Here is a 7,625-nt window from a genome sequence, read left to right as displayed (position 1 = left end):
GCACCTGGGCGTGAGAAGAAAGATCATGAGAGGCAAGTGTTTTGGGAGCAGCTGAATGAGTGTGTTAGTGGTTTTGGTGCACAAGACCGGGCTATAGTGATGGATGATTTGAATGCAAAGGTGAGTAATGTGGCAGTTGAGGGAATAATTGGTGTACATGGGGTGTTCAGTGTTGTAAATGGAAATGTTGAAGAGCTTGTAGATTTATGTGCTGAAAAAGGACTGGTGACTGGGAATACCTGGTTTAAAAAGCGAATTATACATAAGTATACGTATGTAAGTAGGAGAGATGGCCAGAGAGCGTTATTGGATTACGTGTTAATTGATTGGCGCGCGAAAGAGAGACTTTTGGATGTTAATGTGCTGAGAAGTGCAACTGGAGGGATGTCTGATCATTATCTTGTGGAGGCGAAGGTGAAGATTTGTATGGGTTTTCAGAAAAGAAGAATGTTGGGGTGAAGAGGGTGGTGAGAGTAAGTGAGCTTGGAAGGAGACTTGTGTGAGGAAGTACCAGGAGAGACTGAATACAGAATGGAAAAAGGTGAGAACAAAGGACATAAGGGGAGTGGGGGAGGAATGGGATGTATTTAGGGAATCAGTGATGGAGTGCGCAAAAGATGCTTGTGGCATGAGAAGCGTGAGAGGTGGGTTGATTAGAAAGGGTAGTGAGTGGTGGGATGAAGAAGTAAGATTATTGGTGAAAGAGAAGATAGAGGCATTTGGACGATTTTTGCAAGGAAAAAATGCAAATGAGTGAGAGATGTATAAAAGAAAGAGACAGGAGGTCAAGAGAAAGGTGCAAGAGGTGAAAAAGAGTGCAAATGAGAGTTGGGGTGAGAGGGTATCATTAAATTTGAGGGAGAATGAAAAGATGTTCTGGAAGGAGGTATATAACGTGCGTAAGACAAGGGAGCAAATGGGAACTTCAGTGAACGGGGCTAATGGGGAGGTGATAACAAGTAGTGGTGATGTGAGAAGGAGATGGAGCGAGTATTTTGAAGGTTTGTTGAATGTGTTTGATGATAGAGTGGCAGATATAGGGTGTTTTGGTCGAGGTGGTGTGCAAAGTGAGAGGATTAGGGAAAATGATTTGGTAAACAGAGAAGAGGTAGTAAAAGCTTTGCGAAAGATGAAAGCCGGCAAGGCAGCAGGTTTAGATGGTATTGCAGTAGAATGTATTAAAAAAGGGGGTGACTGTATTGTTGACTGGTTGGTAAGGTTATTTAATGTATGTATGATTCATGGTGAGGTGCCTGAGGATGGCGGAATGCGTGCATAGTGGCATTGTACAAGGGCAAAGCGGATAAGAGTGAGTGCTCAAATTACAGAGGCATACGTTTGTTGAGTATTCCTGGTAAATCATATGGGAGGGTATTGATTGAGAGGGTGAAGGCATGTACAGAGCATCAGATTGGGGAAGAGCAGTGTGGTTTCAGAAGTGGTAGAGGATGTGTGGATCAGGTGTTTACTTTGAAGTATGTATGTGAGAAATACTTAGAAAAACAAATGGTTTTGTATGTAGCACCTCACCATGAATCATACATATATTGAATAACCTTACCAACCAGTCAACAATACAGTCACCACTTTTTTTAATAAATTTCACCGCAATACCATCCAAACCTGCTGCCTTGCCGGCTTTCATCTTCCGCAAAGCTTTTACTATCTCATCTCTGTTTACCAAATCATTTTCCCTAACCCTCTCACTTTTCACACCACCTCGACCAAAACACCCTATATCTACCACTCTATCATCAAACACATTCACAAACCTTCAAAATACTCACTCCATCTCCTTCTCACATCACCACTACTTGTGGTCACCTCACCATTAGCCCCCTTCACTGAAGTTCCCATTTGCTCCCTTGTCTTACGCACTTTATTTACCTCCTTCCAGAACATCTTTTTATTCTCCCTAAAATTTAATGATACTTTCTCACCCCAACTCGCATTTGCCCTCTTTTTCACCTCTTGCATCTTTCTCTTGACTTCCCGTCTCTTTCTTTTATACATCTCCCACTCATTTGCATTTTTTCCCTGCAAAAATCGTCCACATGCCTCTCACTTCTCTTTCACTAATAATCTTACTTCTTCATCCCACCACTCACTACCCTTTCTAATCAACTCACCACCCACGCTTCTCATGTCATTAGCATCTTTTGCGGAAGCCATCACTGCTTCCCTAAATACGTCCCATTCCTCCCCCACTCCCCTTACCTCCTTTGTTCTCACCTTTTTCAATTCTGTACTCAGTCTCTCCTGGTACTCTCTGACACAAGTCTCCTTCCCAAGCTCACTTACTCTCACCACCCTCTTCACCCCAACATTCTCTCTTCTTTCTGAAAACCTATACAAATCTTCACCTTCGCCTCCACAAGATAATGATCAGACATCCCTCCAGTTGCACCTCTCAGCAAGTCTCTCTTTCGCGCGCCTGTCAATTAACACGTAATCAAATAACGCTCTCTGGCCATCTCTCCTACTCACACACGTATAATTATGTATATCTCGCTTTTGAAATCAGGTATTCCCAATCACCAGCTCTTCACCATTTCCATTTACAACACTGAACACCCCATGAATACCAATTATTCCCTCAACTGCCACATTACTCACCTTTGCATTGAAATCACCTATCACTATAACCCGGCCTTGTGTATGAAAACCACTAACACACTCATTCAGCTGCTCCCAAAACACTTGCCTATCATGATCTTTTTTCTCATGCCTAGGTGCATATGCTCCAATAATCACCCATCTCTCTCCATCAACTTTCAGTTTTACCATATGAATCTAGAATTTACTTTCTTACATTCTATCACATACTCCCACCACTCCTGTTTCAGGAGTAGTGCTACTCCTTCCCTTGCTCTTGTCCTCTCACTACCCCTGACTTTACTCCCAAGACATTCCCAAACCACTAGTCCCCTTTACCCTTAAGCTTCGTTTCACTCAGAGCCAATACATCCAGGTTCCTTTCCTCAAACATACTACCTATCTCTCTTTTTTCACATCTTGGTTACGTCCACACACATTTAGACACCCCAATCTGAGCCTACGAGGAGGATGAGCACTCCCCGCGTGACTCCTTCTTCTGTTTCCCATTTTAGAATGTTAGAATAGAAGGAGCGGAGGATTTCTGGCCCCCCTCTCCCGTCCACTTTAGTCGCCTTCTACGATACATGAGGAATGCGTGGGGAGCATTCTTTCTCCCCTATCCCCAGGGATAATATATATATATATATATATATATATATATATATATATATATATATATATATATATATATATATATATATATATATATATATATATATATATATATATATATATATATATATATATATATATATATATATATATATATATATTTTTTTTTTTTTTTTTTTTTCTTTTTTTTTTCATACTATTCGCCACTTCCCGCGACAGCGAGGCAGTGTTAAGAGCAGAGGACTGGGCCTTTGAGGGAATATCCTCACCTGGCCCCCTTCTCTGTTCCTTCTTTTGCAAAATTAAAAAAAAAAAAAATAACGAGAGGGGAGGATTTCCAGCCCCCCGCTATATATATATATATATATATATATATATATATATATATATATATATATATATATATATATATATATATATATATATATATAGCGGGGGGCTGGAAATCCTCCCCTCTCGTTATTTTTTTTTTTTTTTAATTTTCCAAAAGAAGGAACAGAGAAGGGGGCCAGGTGAGGATATTCCCTCAAAGGCCCAGTCCTCTGCTCTTAACACTGCCTCGCTGTCGCGGGAAGTGGCGAATAGTATGAAAAAAAAAAGAAAAAAAAAAAAAAAATATATATATATATATATATATATATATATATATATATATATATATATATATATAAATATATATATACATATATATATATATATATATATATATATATATATATATATATATATATATATATATATATATATATATATATATATATATATATATATATATATATATATATATATATTATCCCTGGGGATAGGGGAGAAAGAATGCTCCCCACGCATTCCTCATGTATCGTAGAAGGCGACTAAAGTGGACGGGAGAGGGGGGCCAGAAATCCTCCGCTCCTTCTATTCTAACATTCTAAAATGGGAAACAGAAGAAGGAGTCACGCGGGGAGTGCTCATCCTCCTCGTAGGCTCAGATTGGGGTGTCTAAATGTGTGTGGACGTAACCAAGATGTGAAAAAAGAGAGATAGGTAGTATGTTTGAGGAAAGGAACCTGGATGTATTGGCTCTGAGTGAAACGAAGCTTAAGGGTAAAGGGGACTAGTGGTTTGGGAATGTCTTGGGAGTAAAGTCAGGGGTAGTGAGAGGACAAGAGCAAGGGAAGGAGTAGCAAATATATATATATATATATATATATATATATATATATATATATATATATATATATATATATATATATAACTTTTCACTGCTTCTAACAACTTGCCTCCCACACCATATATTCTTAATACCTTCCACAGAGCATCTCTATCAACTCTATCATATGCCTTCTCCAGATCCATATATATATATATATATATATATATATATATATATATATATATATATATATATATATATATATATATATTTATATATATATATATATATATATATATATATATATTTTTTTTTTTTTTTTTTGCTTTGTCGCAGTCTCCCAATTTTGCGAGGTAGCGCAAGGAAACAGACGAAAGAAATGGCCCAACCCACCCCCATACACAATGTATATACATACACGTCCACACACGCAAATATACATACCTATACATCTCAATGTACACATATATATACTCACACAGACACATATATATATATATATATACCCATGCACACAATTCACACTGTCTGCCTTTATTCATTCCCATCGCCACCTCGCCACACATGGAATACCATCCCCCTACCCCCTCATGTGTGCGAGGTAGCACTAGGAAAAGACAACAAAGGCCCCATTCGTTCACACTCAGTCTCTAGCTGTCTTGCAATAATGCCTGAAACCACAGCTCCCTTTCCACATCCAGGCCCCACACAACTTTCCATGGTTTACCCCAGACGCTTAACATGCCCTGATTCAATCCACTGACAGCACGTCAACCCCGGTATACCACATCGATCCAATTCACTCTATTCCTTGCCCTCCTTTCACCCTCCTGCATGTTCAGGCCCAGATCACACAAAATCTTTTTCACTCCATCTTTCCACCTCCAATTTGGTCTCCCACTTCTCCTCGTTCCCTCCACCTCCGACACATATATCCTCTTGGTCAATCTTTCCTCACTTATTCTCTCCATGTGCCCAAACCATTTCAAAACACACTCTCCTGCTCTCTCAACCACGCTCTTTTTATTTCCACACATCTCTCTTACCCTTACATTACTTACTCGATCAAACCACCTCACACCTAACATTGTCCTCAAACATCTCATTTCCAGCACATCCCCCCTCCTGCGCACAACTCTATCCATAGCCCACGCCTCGCAACCATACAACATTGTTGGAACCACTATTCCTTCAAAAATACCCATTTTTGCTTTCCGAAATAATGTTCTCGACTTCCACACATTCTTCAAGGCTCCCAGAATTTTCGCCCGCTCCCAAACCCTATGATTCACTTCCGCTTCCATGGTTCTATCCGCTGCCAGATCCACTCCCAGATATGTAAAACACTTTACTTCCTCCAGTTTTTCTCCATTCAAACTTACCTCCCAATTGACTTGACCCTGAACCCTACTCTACCTAATAACCTTGCTCTTATTCACATTTACTCTTAACTTTCTTCTTTCACACACTTTACCAAACTCAGTCACCAGCTTCTGCAGTTTCTCACATGAATCAGCCACCATCGCTGTATCATATATATATATATGTATTCATATATATACAGAACAGAACACATAGCCAGCTGATAGCGTTTTACCGAACCTGACTGTACAACGCGGAGTTATATGAATACGAATAAAGTGTATATGAAGGTGCGCGTTAGCATGCCTGCCTCTTGCACAAGGGGTCCCAGGTTCGATCCTGGCTGTTGGAGGTTTGTATATTCTATGAAGGTGCGCGTTCATATACACTTTATTCGTATACATATATATATATATATATATATATATATATATATATATATATATATATATATTTTTTTTTTTTTTTTTCATACTATTCGCTATTTCCCGCGAGTACTTTCCACGTATTCCCTGCGTGTCGTAGAAGGCGACTAAAAGGGAAGGGAGCGGGGGCTGGAAATCCTCCCCTCTCGGTTTTTTTTTTTTTTTTTCCAAAAGAAGGAACAGAGAAGAGGGCCAGGTGAGGATATTCCCTCAAAGGCCCAGTCCTCTGTTCTTAACGCTACCTCGCTATCGCGGGAAATAGCGAATAGTATGAAAAAAAAAAAAAATATGGTGGGGGTTGTAACAGGTGTGATAATGTCATAACCTGCCTTCAAAACGCAGTACAGTTCACCACTGCCACCATGTGGTGTACGGTCATGCGAAAAGAATCGATAAAAACTCCAATTTTCTATTAAACAACTAACAGCAATATGCACACGACGAAAGAAAGAGTGTACGAGCCAACTACCAACCTATGGTCGTTCGTTGCATTAACTACACATCACAACCACCCCCACAAGCTTCACCTGTATAATCCTACACCTCTACCAGCTTCACCTGTATAATCGTATTGCTTCTGCTACACCCTCTGACAACTTCACGTTTTTAATCCTACAGGTTTTACTAGAATGACTTGTATAATCCTACTACTCGTACGATCATATTTGTTTGACCTTGTATAATCCTGCTACTATGACTTTACTTTGTATAATCATTACTAATTCCACAACAATCCTTTTAAGATGACTTTACTTTGTATAATGATTACTATTTCCACAACAATCCTGTTAACATGACTGTACTTTGTGCCCTCATTACTTCTACAATCCTATTGATATGACTACTTTGTGTAAGCATTACTACTTTTACAACATTCCTATCAATATGACTTTACTTTGTAGAGTCATAACCACTTCTACAACAGTCCTACTGATATGACTTTACTTTGTTTAATCTTCTCTACTTCTGTACTACAATCCTGCCATTGTAACTTTACTTTTATATCCTTTAGCAAACCAGATACAGTCCTACTGACATAACAATACTTTGTGTACAATCATTACTACACTTTCCACGATCCTAACACCATAGATTTATTTATAAAGTCATTGTTACTTACACCACAACCCTGCTACTATAAATTTAGTTGTACTTTTTCCATCCATATTCTCAGTACTAACTCACAAGTATCATCACTGTTACCTTCAGGAACTTCAACCATATTATCAATCACTATCATTTTCTTTTTCATCAGCGCGTCAGAGGATATTTAGCACATTATCATCACAAGACTTTGAACATGTACCCAACAAGAGTCGAGTGGTACACGCACATCGTGTGACGTAGCACGAACGAGGATATTGCGTGGAACAGTTGGGAAAAATGTCTGATACTGAAATCATGATTGAGATATGATTGAATATCCCATAAGTATAATGGCGTCATTAGTACATCTGTATCTTCATCGAATCGTACAGTCACGATTTTCGTTC

Source organism: Panulirus ornatus, chromosome 33 (assembly GCF_036320965.1).
Source record: "Panulirus ornatus isolate Po-2019 chromosome 33, ASM3632096v1, whole genome shotgun sequence".
Lineage (NCBI taxonomy): Eukaryota > Metazoa > Arthropoda > Malacostraca > Decapoda > Palinuridae > Panulirus > Panulirus ornatus.
The sequence above is the reverse complement of the archived record's forward strand: the minus strand, read 5'-3'. Positions refer to the sequence as shown.